This window comes from Oryctolagus cuniculus, chromosome 11, assembly GCF_051225735.1.
Source record: "Oryctolagus cuniculus isolate XC-2025 breed Fujian yellow rabbit chromosome 11, ASM5122573v1, whole genome shotgun sequence".
Classification (NCBI taxonomy): domain Eukaryota; kingdom Metazoa; phylum Chordata; class Mammalia; order Lagomorpha; family Leporidae; genus Oryctolagus; species Oryctolagus cuniculus.
Genome location: NC_142877.1, coordinates 107,555,501 through 107,582,607, shown reverse-complemented (window position 1 = coordinate 107,582,607; position 27,107 = coordinate 107,555,501). Strand labels below are relative to the sequence as shown.

At 46.9% G+C, this 27,107-nt stretch overlaps 1 long non-coding RNA gene across 3 annotated transcripts; it reads left to right on the top strand.

Annotated features, from left to right (window-relative positions):
- Positions 1–252: 252 nt before the first annotated feature.
- LOC149123603 (uncharacterized) lies at positions 253–26,690 on the top strand. Of its 3 annotated transcripts, none has more exons than XR_016216996.1 (3): positions 253–584; positions 7,257–7,350; positions 26,422–26,690. It is a non-coding gene; the product is annotated as an uncharacterized LOC149123603 (long non-coding RNA). The 3 variants fall into 3 exon arrangements; XR_016216997.1 differs by having other exon boundaries at positions 253–623; XR_016216995.1 differs by lacking the exon at positions 26,422–26,690 and adding an exon at positions 22,677–22,991.
- The last annotated feature ends 417 nt before the right edge of the window (positions 26,691–27,107 follow it).

Sequence of the window (27,107 nt, the reverse complement as noted above, 5' to 3'; positions counted from 1 at the left end):
GCATTTCTAGTAAATTCTCAGGCGGTAGGGTCACTGCTGGAGGGTGGATGCCACACGCTGTGTAGAAAGGCTAGCAAGGTGAATTTAGAAGAAGACAGACCAGAATCATCTTGGGTCTGAAAAGACTGAGATAAAGCCCAACTGCTGTTATCCTGGGCTTGCGTGTTGATGGTGAGGATGATGATGAGTCTACAGCCAGATAAATCTAATTCAAGCTTCCCCAGACAGCTGCAACCTGTGAGTACAGATCAGACCGCCTGTGTACCGCGTGTTCACAGTCATCACTCAGATGTCTCCTGCTTATTTCTCTGTTGCACATTTCACAGCAGCCCTAGCTGCTTCTCCTGAGGCCTGGCTCCAGAAAGAGCATTGTATGCCCTGGGGGTGGCCCCGGGGCTCGACCTCCCTCTGGGCTCCAGTCAAGTGGAGCTGGGGCAGGCAAAGAAGGAAAATCAAGTGCAGCTGTCTTGTGTCTCCAAATTGATAGCCTTGTGGAACCCATCCTTCTTGTTGGCTATTTAAGGCAGTGGACTTCGGGCTGGTGCGGCTCATGGAGTGATGGACAGCTGTCAGTCATCTCCATTGTAAGTGGAAGTCAGCGGCCCTCCCGTTTGGACTTCTGGGTATGAGTCCTTTCTCTGGGCCTCTGTGGTGTAACAATTATTTCTAGAAGTTTCTGTGCTGCTGCTGGGGGGTGGGGTCTCCTACTTCACTCCAGCAAGAAGCCTCTCAGGCCCTTCAGCTTGGAATCAGCTTTGTGCCTGCTCAGTCGGAGACACCACTTGGCAAGGGATGTTCTGCCCTGATGGCCACTCTCGGGCACTCTCTCGGGGCCCAGGACCTCAAGAGCAGGGCTGCGCTCCCGAGCCAAAGCCGTTTCCCGTCCTGCGTGGCCGGGAGAGATGGCAGCTCAGAGCCCTTTGCGCTGATGTGGCCCTGCCTGCTCCCTGCCCTGCCCTGCCCGAGTGGCCTCCAGGGGCGTCTGCGCCTGCTGGCACTCCCCTGCAGGCCCAGTGCCGGAGCTGGCGAAGAAGCCAATACTCGGTTTGTCTCGGAACAAGAGGAAGAATATAACCTGGCTTCAGCCTGAAAAATCTCCTGCAGTCGAGTTCCTTACCCAGAGAAGGCTAGAACTGGGGCCAAAGTGGCGAGTGCTTGTATAGTGTTACAGGGCAGTGGTCCCACATCTGACTTTGGGTGGGGAACTTGCCCCCCACCCTGCGCCTGTCTTTGATTATTCAAGATGTATCTAGAAATTTCAAAGAGTAAGGGGATGAAATCTTGCTCCCCGTTCCTATCCCGATTGCTCAGAGGTAACGCCTTTTGGTGCTCTCGGCCTCTAAAGTTTCATGGCTATCTCTCTCTCTCTCTCTCTTTTTTTTTTTTTTTACAGGCAGAGTGGATAGTAAGAGAGAGAGAGAGAGAGAGAGAGAAAGGTCTTCTTTTGCTGTTGGTTCACCCTCCAATGGCCACCACGGCCAGCGTGCTGCGGCTGGCACACCACGCTGATCCGAAGGCAGGAGCCAGGTACTTTTCCTGGTCTCCCATGGGGTGCAGGGCCCAAGCACTTGGGCCATCCTCCACTGCACTCCCTGGCCACAGCAGAGAGCTGGCCTGGAAGAGGGGCAACCGGGACTAGAACCCGGTGTGCCGGCGCCGCTAGGCGGAGGATTAGCCTACTGAGCCGCGGCGCCAGCCAATGGCTATCTCTTTAACTCCGAAGTTATCGTCTTAATGATACCTTCTCTCTAATATCTTCCAACTGTTTAACAACTGTTTAACATTGAGTTCACAAATACAGATCAAGTACATGAATGTAGACTTGGCCCATCTGACTGGCAGGTATCCTGGCATTATCTTATGTTCTGCTTTTTAATTAGCCCACTGTTCTGGTGTTCATGTCATTGTCATTGATTTATTTTTCCTTTTGCTGTGGTAGATTCTTAAGTTACTTTTTGGAAAAAGTATATACGAGTATTTGAGCCGGCGCCGCGGCTCACTAGGCTAATCCTCCGCCTTGCGGCGCCAGCACACCAGGTTCTAGTTCCCGTCGGGGCGCCAGATTCTGTCCTGGTTGCCCCTCCTCCGGGCCAGCTCTCTGCTGTGGCCCGGGAAGGCAGTGGAGGATGGCCCAGGACCAGGAGAAGCACCTGGCTCCTGGCTCCTGCCATCGGATCAGCGCGGTGTGCCGGCCGCAGCGCGCCGGCCGCGGTGGCCATTGGAGGGTGAACCAACGGCAAAGGAAGACCTTTCTCTCTGTCTCTCTCTCCCACTGTCCACTCTGTCTGTCAAAAAAAAAAAAGTATTTGAAAAAGTTGATGGAAGCATAGACTGAAGAGATAAGGTGATCTCGGTGCAAGTTTTGATAATCTACACCTGGTATGTTCATACTGAGCATTTCCATGGACTTCGTGAACATTCTGCATGTATGCAGGCTTTTGCAAGTCTGATTTTGCTTGTGTGAAAGTGTATTAGACTCTCCTCATAGGTGATCAATATTTTGGGGTAACTCTATATTCCTCCTTTCAGAATTTCAAAGGTTTTTGTAACTGCTTTGTAGAATTCAATGTCACTAGAAAAGTAAACAGTGGTTTGGGATTGCATCCTGCCACTCACTAGCTCTGTATCTGTGGGTAGGTTCCTCAGTGTTTCCATCTGACAAAATGGTTATCATGGTAGTAGGTAACCCATAGGACTACTTGGAGGTTTAAGTGAACCAATATATGCAAAGTGTTTGAAATGGCTACCTGCATAAAGGATTGGCTTTTTGTTACTGTTAGTATTCCTTTGAGAGAGAGACAGCTCCTATCTCCTGGTTTACTCCTCAGAGGTTCACCACAGTTGGGGCTGATCTGGTGCTGAAGCTGGGAGCCTGGAATTCATTCCTGGCCTCCCATATGGGTGCAGGGAGCCAATACCTGAGCCTTCACCACTATCTCCCAGGGTCTGCATCAGCAGGAAGCTGGAGTCTGGAAGTAGAGCTGGGAATCAAACTCGGGCATCTGGTGTAGGAAATGGACATCTTAACCTGCAGGCTAAATGCTCATCTCATATTAGCTATTTAACAAAAAATTGTAAGGTTTATTTGAAAAGCAGAGGTAGAGGTAGAAGGGGGTGGCGGGGTTGGAGGGAGATCATCTACCTGCTGGGTCACTCCCCAAATGCCTGCAACAGCTGGGGCTGGGCAAGGCCAAAGTCAGGAGCCTAGATCTCCATGTGAGTCTCTGCCGTTGGTGCCGGAAGCAGATCCCTTCACCCTCAGTGGGATTGGAAATGAGACCACAGCCCGAGACCCAGACCTCATGAAAGGTTTTAAGTCATAGACACTCACCTAAACTGGAGGATTGCAGACTACAGAAGCTCTGAGAAACAATGTTTGGGGTGTGTGTGTGTGTGTGTGTGTGTGTGTCTGCGTGTGCGCTTGCTGCTTTTTTTAATATTAAATAGTGCTGGCCCCTGTTCTGTGTGCGTGTGTGTTTATTAAATATTTGTTTGAAAGGCAGAGTTAGGCAGAGAGCGAGAGAGGTCTTCCATCCACTGGTTTGCTCCCATTTGCTCCCTAAATGGTTGCAATGGCCAGGGCAGGGCCAGGCTGAAGCCAGGAGCTTCCTCTGGGTCTCCCATGTGGGTACAGGGGCCCAAGGACCTGGGCTGTCTTCTGCTTTCCCAGGCCATAGCAGAGAGCTGGATCAGAAGAGGAGCAGCTGGGACTAGCACCTGCACCCATATGGGATGCTGTCACTGCAGGTGGCGGCTTAAACCACAACGCCATAGCACCGGCCCCTTTTTGGTATGTTTTGAAGCTACTGTTGTGTTACACAGAATAGATGGCAAATACATGTGTCAGAACTTTAACTTGTCTAGAACCAAACTCCAGATCTCCAGCACTGCCCCCAGTGTGCCCCTCTGGGAGTCTTCCCAGCTCAGTGAGCAACTACTCTGGCTGTCCACCTGCCAGGGCCAAAAACATGGAGCCACCTCTGACTTCTCTTATCACTGAGAGCTGAAGCACCCACACATCCTGTCGGCTCTATGGTCAAAATATTTCTGAAGTCTGACTGTGTCTCGCCACATTGCCACTGTCGCTCCCCGTCTTCGTGGAGGAACGACACAGGACCCTGCGCTGTTCTTTCGTCTGCTCGGCCCTCCCCGGGTTTGCTGCTGGTTCTTCCCGGGTTGGCTACTATCCCTTCCACCTCCGTGGAAGGGCAGTTCCCCCTGGCCACATTCCCCACTTCCGCAGGGGAGCGGCACACCGCCGGCCGGCTCTCTCGGGGGCTGCACAGGTGTTCCCCTTAGATGTTCCCCTTAGATGTTTCTGGTGCATGCCGTCTCTCTCCTCCTTTATAGTCCTCCTCTGCCAATCCCAACTCGGCTGCCCACACGCCGAGTACGCTGCTCTCCTCCAATCAGGAGCAAGTCCTACAGTTTATTGGTTGAACTGGAGGCAGCTGTGCAGAAGCTGTTTACTTCTCTCCCAGCGCCATATTGTGGGAGAGCAGATGCATAGAATAAGTCTTAATTCCAGTAACTCAGTCTAGTCCGGATTGCTCCCCACAGCCACCACCACCCTGAGCCAAACCACGCTCTCCTCTGGCGTGGGTCACTGCAATAGCCCGCTCGCCGTCCCCTGCCTCCCACTGTGGCCCCTCTCGAGTCTTTCCACATGCACCCAGAAGGATCTGCTGCAAGTCCGATCGTGTTGCTCCTTTGCCAAAAGTTCCCAGTGCCCTCCGGATTCCCTCGTGGCAGACTGTCCTTGTGATGACTGGGGAGGCCCTGCGGGACCTGGCTACATCGCCACCACCTCTTCCTTTGCTGTCTTCCCGAACTACGCCACACTCCTGCCCACTACCAACACCTGTGCCCGCCTCAGGGCCTATGCACTTGTTGTTCCACTGGAAGGCCTGGGCACGGTTGGCTATTGGGAGGGGGATTCACCCATTTCTCTCCTTGATGTACCCCTAACACCTTGAACGTCTTGAAGTAGGCATTGGATAAACACCATCAATGCTGGGAGACCGGCTTCTGCCCTCTGTAGCTAAAAGTCGAGACAGCCACAGAGGACTCGCTGTTGTCTCTGTTACTCTTTTTTTTTTTTTTCCATGTGCAGTAGCTGTTCCTTGGGTGCTATATGCTTTTGGGTTGGCCATTTCTATTTAGTTATGAAATACTGGGCTCATTCACTTAGGGAGCTGGCTTGAGTTTCTCTGTCGTCACTGACCTCTCCCTGAAGGAGAGGACTTAACTATAGTGTGGGTGGTGGTGGTGGTGGTGGTGGTGGTGGAGGTACATGTGGGGTTGGGGAGCTGCTGGGCATATCCCAGTGGCAGGCATCGCTAAAAGCTTCTGCTAAAATGTGTTGACGTTAAGACGAGGCGGCTGCAACAAGTGTCTCTTCCGAATGTGTTCATGGGCATGGAGTCCTCTTGTAAAAGACTGAGTTACCATTCGAGGAGCTGTGAATCCTTGATCAGTGTTTTAGAGGCCAGGGGCCAGCACTGTGGCACAGTAGGTTAAGCCGCTTCCAATATTGGAGGACTGGTTCGAGTCCCAGCTGTTCCACTGCCCATCCAGCTTCCTGTTTATGTGCCTAGGAAGAAAACCCAAGTGCTTGGTCCCCTTACCCCATGTGGGAGACCAAGACAGAATTCCTGGCTCCGGGCTTTGGCCCGGTCCAGTCCCAGGTGTCGCAGCCACTGGGGGAATGAACCAGGGGAAGGAAGATCTTTCTCCTGTCTCTTCCCCTCTGTCACCCTGCCTTTTAAATGAACAAATTCTCTCTCTCTCTCTCCCCCTCCCTCCCTCCCTCCCTCCCTCCTCCTCCTCCTCCCCTTTTTTTAAAAAAAAATTTGGAGGCCATTTCTCAGATTTCGGTGAAGGGACAAATCCCACCGTCACTGGTAGGAGGGAGGGAAGCTGATACTTGATGCTTTTCTAGGACGTCCATTGCCACCTGCTCTCTGTCCAGGCACCTGCTGCCTCAGCGGAGGGGAGGGGTCTGGAGAAGAGCCCCCTGTACACGGGCCGCAGGCTGGGCACCCCTCGTCCTCCTGAGACCCCCACCCCCTTCCATCCTGCTGGTATTCACAAGCACAGAGCGTGGAGTCTGCTCCCTTCCCTCTCCTCGGCAGTCCCACGACTGTCCTCGTTCCTTGCTCCGCCTCGCTTGGCTGGACCCGGCTAATAGACTCAATTCCTCAGTCTGTCATCTTTAACCCGAAGATGCCCTACTGTATTCTGGCTTTCATGACTTGCCTTCCCCATTATACGATAGTCTAGTTTTTCTACTTGCCTGCACTCTACTAGAGCTGTTGGTTCTTGGTATTTATGAAATTTGACAAGGATGAGCCTCTGGCACAGGTGTTTTTATTATGTGGATCACCCAGGAGTCCTCCCTTTATTTCTGAGAAAACTCCCCAGTATATTTATTTATTTATTATGTGATAATTTGTTGACTGGTTTATCTTCCTGGAATTCCTATAAGTTGAAAGTTTTCTCTCCTGGGAAGATCGACTCCTTTTGTTTTATGTCTCCGTTTTACAAATCCTCTCTGCGGTTTCTTCAAGTATATTCCCCATTCTGCAGTTGAATTCATTTTGATTGCACTGTGTGTAATTCCCAGTATCTCTCTAGTCTCCGTGTCTTCTTTGTTTGCGCCGCCTTGCTTTGTGTAACCGGTATCCTTTCTTGCCTTGTGCAAGATGCCAGCTCCACTTGTTTTTGTTTTCACCTCTATTTCCTCTGGATTGATTGACTTATTTTTCTCTGCTTTGTGCTCTTGGTGCTTTGGGATGGCTTTCCCAAATATTCGGAGATTGCTGGCTGTCTGCCCCCACTCCATAAGACCTAGCCACGGGCTCCCTTTGGTGATGAATGGGTTTCACTTTGGATATAAGTAGGGCAATTGGGTGTTTTTATGGTGGTCACTTCTCTGAGCAGCAACGATATGCAAATTGCAAGAGGCTTAGTCCCACACGAAGAGGCAAAGAGGATTCGTCTATCACGGGAGCGCAGGTGCGAGGCAGGAAGTAGCCCTGCTACTTCTAGGCAGGATTTCATCTTCGGTGTTGAGCTGTGCCCTCACCACGTACTAGGGCCTGAAGGGCACCTCTCAAACTCGCGCTGAAGCGTGTCGCTGGAGCAGTATTGCCTGTAAGAGGTAGTCCATGCCATTGGCCGTGACTCAGGCTATTAACGTGGGAGTGGTTCCTGATGTACAGAATGGGGTCATCCTGGCGTTTTCTCTCTCCCAGGCACTAGCTTGCCCTTCTGCCATGTTACGGGGCAGCGCGGAGACCTTCGCCGGACGCCAGCGCCGGGACCTGGGACTTGACGGTCTCCAGAACTGTAAGCCAAAGAAGCTTCCACGGTCTGTAAACTTCCTAGTCTGTGGTATTCTGGCGTGGCAGCAGAAAGTGGACTTGGATACCATATGCTGCTGTTTCTGTCTTTAAACTATGTGACCAACTTAAGGAAAAGAACAGTTGCTCATTAACTTGGGTATTGAATGTCTCAAATGCACGTGGTAGAAATGAATGGATAAGCAAAGCCTTAGGGGTTGCTTAGGGCCCTGCCTAGGACCCAATAATGTTGGCCAATCACCTGCTGACTGTGTGGCAGGCTCCTCCCAGAGCCTTAAGGGATCCTCTCCAGGTGAGGAAGCTTAGCACAAAGCAGGCTGAGGCCAAGGCCAAGTGCTTGCATGGAGGGGGCCAGTAGATGGGTCACGCGGGCTGGGTTGAGTGCTGCTCATTCTCAGTGAGGCTGAGCTCCTTGTTGGGTCCTCATTGCTGAAACTCGCCATGGAGATTAATGGCTCCCAGCTACACCACGGTCCCAAACCACCCTTGTCTTTTGTGCTACTTGTGCACCAGGTCTGTGTCGGCCCCGTCATGTTACTATTTCACTAACCTGAAGAGCCTTTTTTGGGGGAGGAAAAGGTGCCCTCTGAGATCAGTAGTGAACATGAGGCCCCTAGCCTTATTCTTTGCCTCTTTGAGTCAGTCTGCGTTGTATTTTCCCCACTGCCAAGATCATTCAATTGCAAATCGGCTTTCCTAATACTTTCTGGAAGTAAAAATAAGTGATGTCTTTCCCATGTGCGCATGTATTATTCACTGTCATCATAATAGCATTAACAATGGGTTAAAAAGTGTATTAGTCCTCCTTTCATTACATTAAAATACTTGAGAGGGGCCTCTTTAGGAGAGAGAAGGTCTATCCTGGCTTACTGTGGAGGTTTTGGGATCCGGCTGCCACACAGCCTGCTGTGAGGTGGAGGCGGGTTATGGAGGCTGCGGCAGCAGTGGTCACAACATGAGCCAGGAAGGGGAGAGAATGTAGGCTGAACTTGAACTGAAGTAGTCCAGTATCTCATGAGAACCACCCTCCAGGGCACTGGGTCAGTGCCCCAGTGACCGCCCCCAGCCCTGCCTCTCAGGTTAAGACTCCACCCCTTAATCAGCCATGACGACAGCGGAGCTCAAACAGCTGCAGGAGTTGTAGGGAGGTAAATCCTACTCTGTCCATAGCAAAGACAAAAACTGCTTTCAAAGTCTTAGAGTTTAGCAGAGGAAAAACAAATACTAGAAGTTGGGCAAATGCTCTGCTAGGATTATTGCCTAAAAAAAAATACTACTTAGAAGTGGAAAACAAACCAGTGGCTTCTGTGACCCTCGCAGGATCTGCCCAGAGCACCTAAATGACCTTCAGAATCAGAAATAGAACATAAAATCGCGAACACACCTCGTGCTTTGCTTTTATCACTTGCAATTCAGATTTGTAAATTCACAAATGGAAATGCAAAGTGACAGGCAGGTGTGAAAGGGAACTCAAAGGAACAGCTGCTTGCAGGAATAATATTGAAAACTTATGAAAGCTGTTAATAAATAAAAAGAAGTCCATATGTGTGTTTCGGAAACCCACAACACTTCTTTCCTGGCTGCTTCTCAGTCCCTGAGTGTAAATAGTGTATTTTTTAAAAAAATGAACCAAATCTGCCCAGATTGCTAGAGACCCTCAAGGAAGAACACGGGGTAAGATACGGGTTAGTGGAGAAGATCAAGTCGGAGATGGTGGCTGTTGAAAAGGAGACTAGAGCCCAGCGCTGAGGCTCACTAGGCTAATCCTCCACCTGCAGCGCCAGCACCCCGGGTTCTAGTCCCGGTCAGGGAGCCGGATTCTGTCCCGGTTGCCCCTCTTCCAGGCCAGCTCTCTGCTGTGGCCCGGGAGTGCAGTGGAGGATGGCCCAGGTGCTTGGGCCCTGCACCCCATGGGAGACCAGGAGGAAGCACTTTGGATTGGCTTTGGATCGGCGCAGCGTGCCAGCCATAGCGGCCACTTGGGGGGGTGAACCAATGGACGGAAGACCTTTCTCTCTCTCTCACCGTCTAACTGCCTATCCAAAAAAAAAAGGAGGCTAGAGCAAGCATGGAGGCTGGAACGAAGGCTCAGAGAGGATACTTGAAAACAGGCATGAAGAGTGCAATGAACAGAGAATCTGCATTTGTCCAGGAACTTGCTGAACACTTCACGCGTGAACCCAGGTAGAAAAGCAGGCCCAGTGCGAGAGCAGCTTGGGGAAGCCCTGGGAGTGTCCACGTTCTCTCCTGCAGACCAGGACAGGGAGGTTGAAGGCTCCAGGCTCCCTCTGTTTCCTTCTGCCACCACCACCATCACCAAGGACTTAAAGAAGCTCTGAGCATGTGGTCCGTGTGGTGTGTGTTTTTTTCCGACACACATATGCATGCAGAGCAACCCGCCATCCATTGGTCCACTCCCCCAAATGCCTGCATCAGCCAGCTCTGGGCCAATGCCAAGCCAGGAGCTAGGCGCTCAATCCAGGTGTCCCATGTAGTTGCAAGGAACCCACTCCTTGAGCCCTCGCCTAGTGTGTGGGCTCATCACATCTGTTTTTTTTGGTTGTGTTTTTTTGTTTTTATTTTTTGACAGGCAGAGTGGACAGAGAGACAGAGAAAGGTCTTCCTTTGCCATTGGTTCACCCTCCAATGGCTGCTGCGGCCGGCGCACCGCACTGATCCGAAGGCAGGAGCCAGGTGCTTCTCCTGGTCTCCCATGGGATGCAGGGCCCAAGCACTTGGGCCATCCTCCACTGCACTCCCGGGCCACAGCAGAGAGCTGGCCTGGAAGAGGGGCAACCGGGACAGAATCTGGCGCCCCGACCAGGACTAGAACCCAGTGTGCCGGCGCCGCAAGGCGGAAGATTAGCCTATTGAGCCATGGCGCCGGCCCACATCTCTGTTTTCTAGAGTGGATTATCTCTGTGGCCAAAATCTCAGCTGGTAGGGCAGCCTTTCGCTCAGCAGATGTAACCCTGTTCAGTGCGGCACAGAAAAAACGTCAATAAGCCGCAACCTACAATAACAACTACTGTAATAATGCATAGGGATGGAACTAAAATTTCACGAGTCCCCACAAGTAATAGACCAATTCCAGACCAGTCTCTGTGTAAAGGTGGTAGCCTCCAGGATAGACGCGCGGTGGCATTAAGCTTTAGGTTAAACTGAAGAGCACGTGAGAACTCCCCATCCCAAGGGCCCCTGATTCAGGCTGACAGGTTCACACTGCAGACAGAAACAGCTTGTAAGCAAGCATCACACTGGGGGCCCACGATGGGATGAGGGAGGCTGTGGCGACGGCTGCACCAGCTACCACAGTGACCAGTCCAAGGGACTTCTTAGTCCACTCCACCAGCTGCCTGACTACATCCTTGAAGGGTTGGTCCGAGGGTCTGGTCCTGTTACCGTGCATTCGAACAGGAAATCCAATCACCAGGGCTGCCCTCTTTAGGTGTCTTTATCGGCTGCTCGTTCTGGGAAAGACCTTGAGTTGGCTTGTCGGAGGGTCAGTTTTCGGAGACTGGGGTCCAGGGTTTGACATTTCGGGCCAGTATCCATATGGGCTGTGGAGTGATCTCTGGAAAGACACAAGCGAAACCTCTTCTCATTGTTATGTGGGAATCCGGCCCCTTCCATTGCTGGGTGGTAAGGTCCCTCCGTTGAATCAGGGGCAACTGGGTTGGGCCCATGAGGGGTCTCCAGTGTCTTACTGGGGCTGCTCTCCAGAGGATGAGACTTGTAAGAAATTTAAGGTGAAGAGAGCAAAGTTAATGTACTCATGGGGGGAATCACATGAACAGTGGCCCCTAGAATTGGGGGGCAGTGGGCCAAAAAGCGATGAGGAGTCAGAGCCCCATGGCAGGTACACAGAGGAAGTGGCCCTGGGTGGAAAGTGGCCCCAGGGAACTTGAGTGGCAGGGGGCAAGGGCATAGCAGCCATGCACGAGGAAGAGGAGGTGGTACTGCTGGCCAGGGCGGGGATTGTGGTTTGGGCTGGCCCAGCGGGATCTCAATTTGTTTATCCATGGGCAGGGAAGACAGGGGGATAAGGCTGGAGATAAGGGAGGGGACCATACACCAGAAGGAGGAGGCTCTCCCTGTTCCCAGGAGGAGGCACTGATCGCCAAGTTAATGGACTAAGGATGAGGGGGAGGGGAGGCCAAGATCGCCCCTCCCATTCGGTGCCCCATCAGGCCCGCAGCCTCTGAGTTCTTATCTTTGGTTTGGTGCGGAGGCTGCAAGTCAGAATCGTCGTTTGAATCAGGGGAGGGGGAGCCTGCCGATGAAACTCCGTAGATGTTTGTAGCATCTGAGGTCTGGCGGGTGGCATGGATGTCAGGAAAGTGGCAATAGGGGGAGCTAAGCATTGCAAGATGACAGTAACTAGGGTAAAACTGGAGGGGGACAGGTATGTTGGCGGGTGGCTTATAAAACCTTCTCTCAGACAAGTGGATCATAAATGTCTACTACCTCAAGCCATAACACATGCCTGCAGTGGGTTTTTCAGCTTCCTCCTGTTTGAGTTTAAGGCTACATGTTTCCAACAAAACCTATAAGAGCTGAGGCCTAGGGTCCTTACTCGAGGTCTGGCCTATAGTAAGGAGTGAAAGTAAGCAAGCAGCCAGGAAAGTGAAGGAAAAAGCTAGGAGGATAGAATCGCAGACAGACCAATTCGATGGGGGCAGTTGCAGGGGAGCAAAAGAAAATCCACATGGGAAGCCAGTGACCACGGTGGGGGCCCTTAAAGCAGGACGGAGATATTCTCTCACCTAGCAGAGGGAGGGATTAGGGGCCTGACCAGTGGGTGATACCTCCTCAACGAGCAGGGAGGGCCCCACCCTTGCCTAGCTTCGCGTTCAGGTCCGTTTGGGCACCAGCTGTGGGCTTGTCCTGTGATGCCCATACTGTTAGAATGGTGGGGCAATGGCATTCTTCAAGAAGCACCAGAGACAAATTTTGGTGAACATGTCCATTTATTTTAACAGTCAGGCACAAGCTTTTAAAGGGCTGGCAAAGAGGAGTAGCTAGTTCAGGATAACAACACTAATTCTATAGGGTAAAGCTGATATTGGCACCTCTACGCTTCTCTAATCAGCTTGAAGGTCATGTAGCCTAATAGCCTTCCAGGTGGTCTTTATGGGTCTGGGCCACACCAGGGAGCTGTTTACCTGGTTGACAATTACAAGGCCCTTCAACAGGAAATAGGGTGAGGGAAATGTGCCTGGGGCTCCTGCCACCTGCCAGCAGTCAGGTCAGGTCATGTGTGGCTCTTAGTGTGCCTGAGCCCTCAACCAAGGTCTTTCCTGGGAGGCGTGGTGTGCCATGCCCTCTTAACCTCGTGGGTGGGCTGGGCAGGCAGTTTCCTAGCCAGGCACAGGATCACCCATGCTGGTGGACTCCCAGAATGCACATTAGCAGAAAGCTGGATAGGAGAGCAGAGGCAGAACTGGAACCCACACTCTTTGATATGGGGTACAGACCTTTGAAGGGGTATCTTTTTGTAAGATTCATTTATTTCATTTGAAAGGCAGAGTTGAAGAGAGCAAGGGATCTTCCATCTACTGGTTCACTCCCCAAATGTCTACAATAGCCAGAGCTGGGCCAGACTGGAGCCAGGAGTTTTATCTGGGTGGATGCAGGGGTCTAAGTACTTGGGCTATCTTCTGCTATTTTCCCAGGCCATTATCAGAGCTGGATTGGAAGTGGAGCAGCTGGGCATCGAACCTGTGCCCGTGTAGGATGCTGGCATTGCAGGCAGAGGCTTAACCCACTATGCCACAGAGTCAGCCCTGAGCATGTGTCTTTTTCGGACTGGACTCCTGCATATGATTTTATTTGAACCCAGTGTTTGCTGGCTCAAGCAAAGTTTAAATGAAAGTTACTGAATTGGCACAAAGAGCCATTCAATAAGGTAGAAAGTGCACCTCTTCAGCAGCAAAAATTGAGAGCAAATCACGAAAGCAGGCGGTATGCTGCAAGAAAGATAGCTGTGCCCTGGGGGTCGTGGCAGGAAGTCGATGCAGTGAGTAGAACCAGCAGATCCCAGCTGTGTCTAGGGCTCCCGTGGGAAGGCCAGGGCTAGCAAACCACTGCAGATTAATTTCCTGACAAGAGCAGGAATCTCAGTTCTGTCACTGAGAGAATGACAGAAATACACAAGGAGCAGCACCTGAAGATGGCTTCAGCTCCATGTTTTAAACAGAATTAAAGGCAGACTCTCTTAAGGATTTAAGAAGGAACAGATACAAGAACAGAACAAAGTTGGAGTTAATTCCTGAAACTTCAGAGAATTTAAAAAGAAGACTTTGGAGAAAACTTATTACAAAGCTAAGAAAAGTGAGGTTGTCAGTATCCATCAAGCAGGGCTAACCAGGTTGACCTTTAACTTGACCTTTAGCCTAGGCTAGGCTGACCTTTGAACTACAATGTGGTGTGTCAGAAGTACTGAGATCATTTGTTAACTCTAAATCCCGTGGGTACAAGAACTTCCATGACAGGCAGTGCAGAGCTGAATTGCATGAAGGGTCTTGTGAAAGAGAAATTGTCAGTACATCCCCAGTGGGCATGGCTAACAAAGGAATATGAATGTCTATAAATCAGACTATAAAATATGAGCAGAGCTGGATACAAATGTGGTTCTTAAAGAGTTCAGATTTCTGAATTAATCATAACTTGGTCTCTATAGCTTTCATGGGATATTTATTTAACCCAGAAATGCTTTATTTAAGGTACAAAAACTTTTATGCATTTCATAAATGCAACTTTAGGAACATAGTGATTCTTCCCACTCACACTTTCACCCATCTTCCTCCTCCCTCTGTTATTCCCATTCCTATTTTTTACTAAGATATATTTTCAATTAACTTTTTACACATATGATTAACTCTGTCTTTAGTAAAGAGCTCAACAAATAGTGTGGGGGGAAAAACTGTTCTTCAACGGTTGAGACAAGGACTGTTCAAAGTCACTAATTCTCAAAGTGTCAATTTTGCTTCTACAGATTACCTTTTAGGTGCTCTGTTAATTATCACAAGTCAGGGAGAACATACAGCATTTGTCCTTTTGGGACTGGCTTATTTCACTAAGTATGATGTTTTCCAGCTTAATCCATTTTGTTGCAAATGACTGGATTTCATCTTTTTTTTAACCCCTGTGTAGTATTCCATGGTATACATAACCCATAACTTCTTTAGCCAGCCTTCAGTTAATGGGCATTTGGGTTGATTCCATGTCTTAGCTATTGTGAATTGAGCTATGATAAATATGGGGTGCAGATAACTTTTATTTACTGATTTCATTTCCCTTGGGTAAATGCCCAGGAGTGAGATGGCTGGGTCATATGGTAGGTCTATATTCAGATTCACCATACTGTTTTCCGAGGTGGCTTCACCAGTTTACATTCCCACCAACAGTGGATTAGGTTACCTTTTTCCTCACACCTTCACCAGCGTTTGTTTGTTGATTTCGGTCGCTCCCCCTCTTCGTGGAGGAACGACACTAAACCCTGCGTTGTTCTTTTGCCTGCTCGGCCCTTCCCGGGTTTGCTGCTGGTTCTTCCCGGGTTGGCTACCGACCCTTCCACCTCCGTGGAAGGGCGGTTCCCCCTAGCCACTTTCCCCACTTCCGCGGGGGAGCGGCACACCGCCGGCCGGCACTCTCGGGGACTGCACAGGTGTTCCTCTTAGATGTTCCTGGTGCATGTTGTCTCTCTCCTCCTTTATAGTCCTCTTCCACCAATCCCAACTCGGCTGCCCACACGCCGAGTACGCTGCTCTCCTCCAATCAGGAGCAGGTCCTACAGTTTATTGGTTGAACTGGAGGCAGCTGTGTAGAAGCTTACTCCTCCCCAGCGCCATATTGTGGGAGAGCAGATGCATAGAATAAGTCTTAATTCCAGTAACAGTCTAGTCCGAGTTGCTCCCCACAGATTTCTGTATGAGAGCAATTCTAACTGGCATAAGGTGAAACCTCATTAAGGTTTTGATTTGCATTTCCCTGATGGCTGGTGATCCTGAACATTTTTTTATGGGTTTGTTGGCCGTTTGGAGCCCCTCTTTTGAAAAATGTTGAAGTCCTTGGCGCATTTCTTCACTGGGTTCTTTTGTTGTTGTGGAGCTTCTTGATCTCTTTGTATATTCTGGTTATTAATCCTTTATCAGTTACATAGTTTGCAAATAATTTCTCCCAATTTGTTGGTTGCCTCTTTACTTTCCTGAGTGTTTCTTTTTCAGTACAAAAACTTCTCAATTTGATGTAATCCCAGTTGGTAATTTTGGCTTTGACTGCCTTTGCCTCTGAAGTCCTTCCCAAGAAGTCTTTGGCTGTGCCACCAATGTCTTACAGGGGTTCCCCAGTGTTCTCTAGTAATTTGATGGCGTTGGATCTTAGATTTAGATCTGTAATCCATGTAGAGTGGATTTTTGTGTAAGGTGAAAGGTAGGGATCTTGATTCATACTTCTGCATGTGGAAATCCAGTTTTCCCAGCACCAACTTTTTTTAAGAAAGCTTTTATTTAATGAACACAAATTTCATAGGTACAGCTTTAGGGATACAGTGGTTCTTCCCCCCATATCTGCCCTCTCACCCCAACTCCCATCCTACCTTCTATTCCCTCTCCCATCCCATTCTTCAGTAAGATTCATTTTTACTTAACTTTGTATACATAAGACCAAGTAACTAAGTAAAGATTTCAACAGTTTGCACCCACACAGACACACAAAATATAAACTACTGTTTGAACACAAGTTTTACAGTTAATTCTCATACTACAGCTCATTAAGGACATAGGTCCTACTTGGGGAGCAAGTGCACAAGGACTCCTATTGTTGATTTGACAACTGAGACTCTTATTTATGGCTTCAGTGATCACTTGAGGCTCTTATCATGAACTGCCAAGGCCCCAGCACCATTTGTTGAAGAGATTGACATTGCTCAGGGATTGGTTTTAGCTCCTTGGTCAAATATAAGTTGGTTGTAGATGTGTGGATTGATTTCTGGCATTTCTATTCTGTTCCATTAGTCTTTCCGTATATTTTTGTACCATGACTAGGCTGTTTGATTATAACTGCCCTGGAGTATGTCTTGAAATCTGGTATTGTGGTGCCTCCAGCTTTGTTTCTGCTGTACAAAATTGCTTGAGCTATTTGGGGTTTCATGTTTCCATATTAATTTCAGCATCATTTTTTCTAGATCTGAGAAGAATGTCCTTGGTATATTGATTGTATTGAATCTGTAAATTGCTTTTGGTAGTATAGAGATTTTGCTGATCTTTTTTCTTCCAATCCCTGAATATGGAACACTTTTTGATGTGTTTGTATCTTCTTCTATTTCTTTAATGCTTTGTAATTCTCATCATCGAGGTCTTTGACTTCCTTGGTTAAATTTATTCCAAGTTATTTGATTTTTTTTTTTTTTTGTAGCTATCATGCGTGGGATTGATCTTAGAAGTTCTTTCTCAGCCGTGGCATTGTCTGTGTATACAAATGCTGTTGATTTTGTGTATTGATTCTATATCCTGCCACTTTACCAAAATCTTCTATGAGTTCCAATAGTCTCTTAGTGGAGTCTTTTGGATCCCCTGTTTATAGAATAATAATATCTGCAAATAGGGATAGTTTGACTTCCTCCTTCCCTTTAATTTCTTTGTATCCTTTTGATTTCCTTTTCTTGCCTAATGGCTTTGGCTAAAACTTCCAGGACTATATTGAATAGCAATGATGAGAGTGGGCATCTTTGTCTGATTCCAGATCTCAGTGGGAATGCTTCCAGCTTTTTCCTATTCAGTACAACGCTGCCCTTGGGTTTGTCATAAATTGCCTTAATTGTATTGAGGAATGTTCCTTCTATACCCAATTTGCTTAGAGTTTTCCTCATGAAAGGGTGTTGTATTTTATCAAATTCTTTCTCTGCAACTATTGAGATAACCACATGGTTTTTGTTCTTTGCTTTGTTAATGTGATGTATCTCACTGATTTGCAAATGTTGAACCATCCGTGCATACCAGGGATAAATCCCACTTTGTCTAGGTGAATGATCTTTCTGATGCATTGTTGGATTTGATTGGATAGTATTTTGTTGATTTTTGCATCTGTGCTCATCAGGGAAGTTGGTCTGTAGTTCTTTCTCTGTTGTATCATTTTCAGGTTTAGGAATATAGGTGATGGTGGCTTTATAGAAAGAATTTTGGAGGATTCCCTCCCTTTAACTTGTTTTGAACTGCTTGAGAAGAATTGGAGTTAGTAGTTCTTTAAATTTCTGGAAGAATTCACCAGTAAAGCCATCCAGTCCTGGGTCTTTCTTGTTGGGAGGGTCTTTACTACTCATTCAATTTCTGTCTTGGTTATTGGTCTGTTTAGGTTTTCTATATGTTAATGGCTTAATTTAAGTAAATTGTATGTGTCCAGGAATCTAGCCCATTTCTTCTAGGTTTCCCAATTTGTTGGCATACAGCTCTTTGTAATAATTTCTGATGATCCTTTTTTATTTCTGTTGTTACATTTCCTTTTTTTTTTTTTTTTTTTACAGGCAGAGTGGTCTTCCTTTTGCCGTTGGTTCACCCTCCAATGGCTGCTGCCGGTGCGCTGCGGCTGGCGCACCACACTGATCCAAAGGCAGGAGCAGGGCCCAAGCACTTGGGCCATCCTCCACTGCACTCCCTGGCCACAGCAGAGAGCTGGCCTGGAAGAGGGGCAACCGGGACAGAATCCGGCTCCCTGACCGGGACTAGAATCCGGTGTGCCGGCGCCGCTAGGTGGAGGATTAGCCTATTGAGCCACAGCGCCGGCCACATTTCCTTTTTCATCTCTAATTTTATTGATTTGGGTCTTCTCTCTTTTTTGGTTAGCTGAGCCAAAGGTGTGTCAATTTTGTTTGTTTTTTCAAAAAGCCAGCTCTTCATTTTGTTGATCTTTTGTATAGTTTTTTTATTTCAATTTTATTTCTTCTTTAATTTTAATTTCTTTTATCCTACTAGTTTTGAGTTTTTTCTTTAAAGAAAGCTATGGGCTTTCCCAGCCCATAGCAGAGAGCTGGATCAGAAGTGGAGCAGCTGAGACTCAAACTGGTTCCCATATGGGATGCTGGCACTGCAGGCAGCAGCTTTACCTGCTATGCCACAGCACTAGCCCCTCCAATTTCTTGATGTAAGCACCAATTGCTATAAACTTTCCTCTTAACACTGCTTTTGTTGTACCCATAAGTTTTGATATGTTGTGTTGTCATTTTCATTTGTTTCCCAATTTTTTTTTTTTTTTTTTGACAGAGTTATAGACAGTGAGAGAGACAGAGAAAGGCCTTCCTTCCGTTGGTTCACCCTCCAAATTGCTGCTATGGCTGGCACTGCGCCAATCTGAAGCCAGCCAGGTGGTGCTTCTTGGTCTCCCATGCGGGTGCAGGGGCCCAAGCACCTAGGCCATCCTCCACTGCCCTCCCAGGCCACAGAAGAGAGCTGGACTGAAGAGGAGCCACCGGGACTATAACCTGGTACCCACATGGGATGCTGGCACTGCAGGAAGAGGATTTACCAAGTGAGCCGTGGCGCCAGCCCAAAATTTTTTGATTTCTCCAGTGACCCACTGCTCATTTAGGAGCATGTTGTTCAGTCTCCATGTGTTTGTGTATGTTCTAGAGATGCCTGAGTTGTCAATTTCCAGCTTCATTCCACTGTGGTCAGAGAAGATGCATGGTATGACTTCAGTTTTTTGGTATTTGCTGAGGCTTTCTTTATGGCCTAGCATGTGGTCAATTCTAGAGAAAGTTCCATGTACTGGTGTATTCTGTGACTGTAGGATAGAAAGTTCTGTAGATATGTGTTAGGTCCATTTGGTCTATAGCATTGATTAAATCTGGCTATTTCCTTGTTGATTTTCTGTCTGGTTGATCTGTCCATAGCTGAAATAGGAGTATTGAAGTCCTCCATTACTACTATATAGGAGTCTGTTTTCCCCCTTTAGATCCCTTAACATTTCTTTAAATAGCCAGGTGCCCTGTAATTAGGTGCATATATATTTATAATTGATCCATTAATCATTACATAGTGTCCTTCTTTGTTTCTTTTAACAGTTGTTGTGTTAAAGTCTATTTTGTCTGATTGTAGGATGGCTACACCAGTGCTTTTTTCATTTCTGCTAGGATGGAATATCTTTTCCTATCCTTTCACTTTCATTCTGCATGTGTCTTTGTTGGTGAGATGTGTTTCATGTAGGCAGCAAATAGATAGCTTTTGTTTTTTAATGCATTCAGCCTGTCTGTGTCTTCTAACTGGAGAATTGAGGCCATTTATATTCAAGGTGACTATTAATAAGTAATGATTTTGACTTGACATTTTTCCATAAATATTCCTGTTTACTTTGGATTTCCTTTGTACTTTTACTGGGAGATTTTCTACCTTTACCTTCTTTGATAATGATGAACGTGTTCCTGTGTATAGCACATTCTTAAGCATCTTTTGCAAGACTGGATGAGTGGTGACAAAATCTTTCCATTTCTCTTGGTTGTGGAAGGTCTTTAATTCACCTTCTCTCATAAATGAGCGCTTTGCAGGGTATAGTATTCTGGTTGACAGTTTTATTCTCTTAAGACTTGGAATATATCTCAGCATTTTCTCTTCGCCTGTAGAGTTTCTGATGAGAAGTCCACTGTAAGTCTAATTGGAGGTCCTCTCAAAGTAATCTGGCATTTCTCTCTTGCATATTTTAGAATCTGTTTTACTGTGGAAAGATTGACCTATGATGTTCTGTGGTGAAGATCTTTTCTGGTCATGTCTATTAGGAGTTCTATGTGCTTCCTGTACTTGGATGTCCCTTTCTTACTCCAAATTAGGGGAGTTTTTTGTAATTATTTCACTAAAAAGACCTTCTAACCCATTCTCTCTCTCTACAACTTCAGGACCTCCTACGACCTATATGTTGGGTCATTTGCTGGTATCTTGTGGATCTTCAACAATGTTTTTTAGTTTTCTAATTCTTGTTTTTGAGCTGACTGTAAAATTTCCAGAGAGTTGTCTTGTCTTGTAACTTGGATATTCTTTGTTTCACTGAGTCTGTTGTTAAGGCTTTCCACCACGTTCTTTATTCAATTGAATTCTTCATTTCCAAGATTTCATTTTGATTTCTCTTTAAGAGCTCAATTTCCTGGGAGAAATTCTTTCATGTCAGTACAGGTTTCATGGGTTTGTGGATTTACCTCTGATTACTTCTAAGAAATCCTATTATCAATTTTTTTGAATTCCATTTCTGATATTCCGTCAATCTCTTCATCTTGATATTCTAGTATTGAGGTGTTGTGTTCTTTTGGGAGTGTCATGTTGTCTTCCTTATTCTTATTTCTTGAATTGCTGTGTTTATTACTTGGCATATGTAGGGATACTTGTTGTTTGTTTTGTTTTGTTTTCCCCTGTGATGGCTTTTATCTTTGGACTATGCCTCTGTAGCTTAGTGGAGTCTCTGGTTTATCAGTGCATACCCAGAGGTGTGTGGTGGGTGTGGCCAGGGAGCTCTGTTCAGTGCTCCAGGGTGAAGGGAATGTCCAAGGTGACACCCAGGCTGGGCCTGGTAAAAATTTTTTTTTTTTTAAATCCGAGGGGAGGTTTTCTGCTGTGTTAGTCTCACAGTCACCTCTTCTCCTCCAAGGAGACTAATACCTAGACACCAGCCCCAGTGGGTTCAAGATTTTGCTGCCCCAAAAACCACACACAAGATCCATGCAGTCCTCAGTGGGAGCACAGATCCCACAACAGTGACCCTCACCAGGGAATAGGGGAGCCCCAAGTGTGTGGAGCTGCCTGCAGTGACTGCCCAAAGACCCAGCCACACCCTGCACCCTCTGTTACAGCCATAGTGTGTTCACAGTCCCAGCACACAAGCCTCCCACAGTCACCTGAGCTCCCAGCCTCCTGTCGGTTCTCCTTGCCAAACTCGGATGTCTCTGCTCTGCTGGTGGCTGGGCACGCAGACACGAGCTGCTACGGCTGTTACGTATGTCCAAAATGGAACCTGCCCTCTCCCAGCTTGTTACAGTACACCAGTGCAGGGTGGTCGGGAGAAATGGGCCCCCTTTTTTCATCCCCTACTTTGGCAGGTACACTGTCCCTCACAGGGTTCCAAGTCGGGCCCACACCAAGCTCTTCCCATAGTTTTATCGCCACTGGCTTGAGCTTGTTGCAGTCTGGTCTCGCCTCATTCTCCAAGGCTGGTGCTGAGGCTCTCAGCTGCTGGGGTCCTGCACTGTGCACGTCCACACCCTCCACATAGGTCCACAATGTCCCTCTAGTTTGTATAAAGTTTCCTCTGCTATTTACTCCGTAACTCTTCCTGGAGACTGCACTCTCTCCAATTTTTTTTTTTTTTTAAACTGTCTTCCCTTAGACCAGGGCAGTAAGCCCTCTCCCTATTCTGCCATCTTGGATCTCTCCTGATTTTATCTCAGATTTCCTCTTTGGAAAAAATTCCTGTTGAAGTCCTTTGCCCATTTCTCAACTGGCTTGTTTTGTGGTTATTGAATTTCTTGATCTCTTTGCCTGTTCTAGATATTAATCCTTCATCAGTTGTATAGTTTGCACATAACTCTTCACTTTGCTGAGTCTCGATTTTTAAAGGAGTCCGTCAACATGCCAGGCACTGTGCTAGACACCGGGAGTGTGCAACACGAGACGGACATGGGCTGGGCAACTGCAAGTCCAGGTAGACTGAGAGTGAGGATGAAGGCACATCAAGCTGTCAGAACTAAGTGGCTGTGCAAATCAGAAACCAAGCCACAGTAGCAATTGAAACTGCACTTAGAAGGAGGCAGAAAATACACATGTATCAAACATGAGTCAAAAAATGAAATTCTCTGGATAAAGAGCCAGAATTAAGTCCATATCAAATGGTCTGTTGCCTAAAGAGGCCTCCTTAAAATTGTGAAAGCCTATGCAGAACTAACACAGGGGATGAAGCTGTGTGAAGGCACACTGGGTAATGGCACAAGATGGAATGAGGGCCTATGATAAAGTAGCATGATTCGACTGTGACATCAAGGTTGATGAAAAGCTAGGCATTTAATTATCTAATGGGAAAATGTATGATTTTCCTAGAAATATAGGAAAATAATAAATTTGAGCCATCTTTTAGGTACCCATTACTCACAGTTTGAACTAACAAAAATAGTTATAAAGTCCAATGCTAGAAATCGGGAGAAATGTGTTCCTATTCCTAGTGGCACTGTTAGTGAGTTCTAGCTGCCTAGAGACAGTAAGGAAATATTGCAATGAGAACTGTAAAACTGTTCATATCCTGTGTTGTGGTGACTAAGTTCTTTTTTTTTTTTTTTTTTGACAGGCAGAGTGGACAGTGAGAGAGAGAGACAGAGAGAAAGGTCTTCCTTTGCCGTTGGTTCACCCTCCAATGGCCGCCGCGGCCGGCGCACTGGCTTATCTGATGGCAGGAGCCAGGAGCCAGGTGCTTTTCCTGGCCCATCCTCCACTGCACTCCCTGGCCACAGCAGAGGGCTGGCCTGGAAGAGGGGCAACCGGGACAGAATCCGGTGCCCCGACCGGGACTAGAACCCGGTGTGCCGGCGCTGCTAGGCGGAGGATTAGCCTAGTGAGCCGCGGCGCCGGCTGTGACTAAGTTCTAAGGAACTATCTTCTAAGAGAAAATAAAAACATTTTAAAAATAATACCCATGTTGGTGCTTTACATAATTTTTCTATAAGATAAATGATTAGAAAAAATTAAATTAGGTTAAAACACCACCAAATTCTTAGTGTCAAGGCTAATTAAGTCAAAGTATTGGTTTAACTATGGCTATTAAAATTGGAATATTTGTGCAAGATAGTTCAGAATAAATGTCCCATAATTAAAAAGAAAGGGAAAATGGACAAATAGAAGAAAGAATTATTTTTCAGACATTGGGAAACAGAAGATATCTGATTAAGAAGCAAAGTGGGGTGAGGAATACCACTGCCAAGACTTAATTTTTGGAGGGAATTCTCAGACTTCGACTCATGGACAGGAATTCTTTGCCATCTATCAGGTGAGACAGATGAGTTCTAGAAGACCAAGGTCGCTAAAGGGAGGTGCAGAATGGGGTACCTAAGAGAGTTACATTGGCAGGGTAGAATGGGGTGTCTGACTAGCTGGTACCAGCTGACAAGCTGGTAGATTTAAAGCCTACTACATCAGTAGTAAGAAAGAGCTTCAGAAATTTCCATAGAGGTCTTTGAGTCTTTGACTTCATAACAATGAGTGTACACATGGGATAAATTTCTCCACGACCAGACAAGAATAACATCTAAGGAAAGGACAATTACTGGGGTGCTATGGGGCCAGCATTGTGGTGCAGTGGGTTAAGCTGCCACTTGCAATGCCAGCATCCCATATCAGTGTGCCAGTTCAAGTCCCAACTGTTCCATTTCTGATCCGGCTCCCTGTTAAGGTGCCTGGGAAGGCAGTGGAAGATAGCCCATTTGGGCCCATGCCACCTTATGTGGAAGACCAGGATGGAGTCCCTGACTCCTGGCTCCAGCCTGACCCAGCTTTGATTATTAAGGCCATTTGGGTAGTGAACTAGTAGATGGAAAATATCTCTTTTTTTCTCTCTCTCATTGTATATGTCAAATATATCTTAAATAATTCCCAGAGATTACAAAATGCTTCTAGCTAATGGAAGACCTTACTGAACATCTGTAGCATGAATAGCATCCTCAGAAAAGTCACATCTTGCAAGTGGGGTCACATTAGCTCTAGAATTAAAGATGCTCTAGTCCTATATAAGTTTAAAAATGAACCTCATAAGGTCTAAGTCCAAATAACACAAATACCTGGCAGAAAGTGTCCAACTCCTAAAGCAATAAAATAAAATCCAACACTCAACTATGTAAAGTTAAATATCCAGAATAAAATTTAAAGTTGCTAGATGTTCAAAACAGCAAGAAAATGTACACTCAGGAGAAAACTCAGTTGATAAAAGCAGACCCTAAAATGACAGTGATGATAGATTAGTAGATAACATTAAAATCCATGCATGTTCTGTTAGAAAATATGATCGGATTTATTTATCTGAAAGGCAGAGTTACAGGGAGGGATAGACAGATCTTCTATCCACTCATTCACTCCCCAGATGGCTGCAACGGACAGCCAGTGCTGGGCCAGGCTGAAGCCAGGAACTTCATCCAGGTCTCCCTCATGGGTGTCAGGGACCCAAACACTTGGGCTATCTTCCACTGCTTGTCCCAGGCCATCAGCATGGAGCTATATCAGAAGTGGAGCAGCTGGGACAATCAGACATCTGTATGGGATGCCGGTGTTGCAGGCAGTGGCTTTATCTGCTTGGCCACAACACTGACCCCAATGGAATTCTTTTTTTTTTTTTTTAAAGAATTATTGTATTTATCTGAAAGAGTTACAGAGAGAGGTAAAGCCATAGAGAGAGAGAGAGAGAGGTCTTCCATTCCGGTGGTTCACTCCCCAAATGATTGCAATGGCCAGAGCTGAGCCGATCCGCAGTCAGGAGCTTCTTCTGGGTCTCCCATGCAGGTGCAGGGGCCCAAGGACTTGGGCCACCTTCCACTGCTTTCCCAGGCCATAGCAGAGAGCTGGATCAGAAGAGAAGCAGCCGGGACATGAACCGGCGCCACAGCACCAGCCCCAGCCAAACTAGATTTTAAAAGACCCAAAGTAGGCTGTGAATAAAGAAAACTAAACATAAAGACAGATATGTTAAATAATAGAAGACAAGAATCGTAATCCTAACACTGAGAAAAGAGCTGGAATAGCTATATTGGTATCATACAAGGTAAACATCAAAATAAGGTATATTGCTGGGGGAAAAGTGGAACATATTTATAGTGATAAAAGGGTTAATTAAGAAAGCATAACAAAGCTCAGCGTGTATGTACCTAAGGAAAAGTTTTTAAATGAAGCAAAGCTCAATATAACCTCAAGGAGAAATAAGTTAAATAGAAAATTTTGATGGATTTTGATGTTCTTAATTATATAACAAATAGAGAATAAATCAATAAAGACATTGAAGACTTGAATATTATCTGTCATCTTGACCCAATTGGCAGTTAAAGATCTGTCCACCCAGCAAGAGCAGAATATACACACTTTTAAAATGCGCAGGGAGGGGCCAGCATCGTGGAATATTGGGTTAAGCCGCTGCCTGTTATGCTGCTGTCCCATTTGGATGCTGGTTTGAGTCCCCGCTGCTCCACTTCTGAACCAGTTTCCTGCTAATGCACCTGGGAAGGCAGTGAAGATGGCCCAAGTCCTTGGGCCCCTGTAACCACATGGGAGACCCTGGTGAAGCTCCTAGCTTGGCCTGGCCCAACTCCTGCTATTGTGGCCATTTGGAGAGTGAACCAGTAGATGGATGATATGTCTCCCCCAGCCACCCCTCCCCCCACAGCCCATTTAACACTGCCTTTCAAATAGATATTTTTTTTAAAATGCACAGGGAATATACACCAACAAGTGCCTATAAATTCATGTTCTAAATTACAAAAGTAAACAGAGGTCCCATCATCTAGTCTACTCTCCAAATGCTTGTGATGGCTGGGGCTGGAAACTCGATCTAGGTCTTCCACATGGGAAGTGGGAAGCCAGTTATTTGAGCGATCACCTGCTGTGCCTTAGGTTCTGCATCGGCATGAAGCTGGAGTCGGGGGCTGGAGGTGGACATCGAACCCAGGCACCCTGATTTGGGATGCAGGTGACTCAACTGGCATTATAACTGCTAATCCAAATGCCAGCCCTGCTGTGGGCTGGGAAAGCAGTAAAAGATGGCCCAAGTCCTTGGGCCCCTGCACCCATGTGGGAGACCTGGAAGAAGCTCCTGGTTCTGGATCAGCCCAGCTCCAGCCATTGTGGCCATTTGAGGAGTGAACTAGCAAATGGAAGATATTCTCTCTCTCTCTCTCTCTCTCTCTCTCTCTCTCTCTCTCTCTCTCCTTCTCTCTCTCTCTCTCTCCCTCTCTCTCTCTCCCTCTCCTTCTCTCTTCCTCTCTCTGCTTCTCTCTGCCTCTCTGTAACTGTTTCAAATAAATAAATCTTTGAGTTTTTTTCTTTATTTTTTCTTTAAGAAAATCAAGATGGGGCTGGCATTGTGGCTGCAGTGCTGACATCCCATGTGGTCACTGGTTCGTGTCTCTGCTGCTCCACTTCCAATCCAGCTCCCTACTAATAACCGGGAAAAGTGGCAAGGATGGTCCAAGTGTTTGAGCCCCTACCACCCACATGGGGGACCTGGATGGAGCTCCTGGCTTCTGCCTGGCCCAGCGCTGGCCACCGTGGCCATTTGGGGAGTGAACCAGCAGATGGAAGGTCACTCTCCCTCTAACTCTCTCTTGCTCTGTAACTCTGACTTTTAAAATAAATGAATAAATATTTTAAAAAAAACATTAAAAAGAAAATCAGAAAGTACATTGAAATTAATGAGAATGGAAACACAACCAAAATGTCTGAGGTGCAGTTAAAGTAGTACTTAAAAGGAAAATTATAGATTTAAGTGCTTATCTCAGTAAACAAGGGATTCAAATGAATTATCTGAGGCTCCAGTGTAAACTAGGAAAAGAACAAATTAATCACAAGGCAAACAGAAGGAAGGAAGTAATAAAAATGAGAGCACGAATCAATGAAACTGAAGGCAGAAAACAGAGAAAATCAATGAAGCCAAAAGCTTATTTTTAGAAAGAATCAATAAAACTGATAAATCACCAGACAACAGAAGAAAAGAGGACACCAGAATCGGAAATGAAAAAGGGGTTAG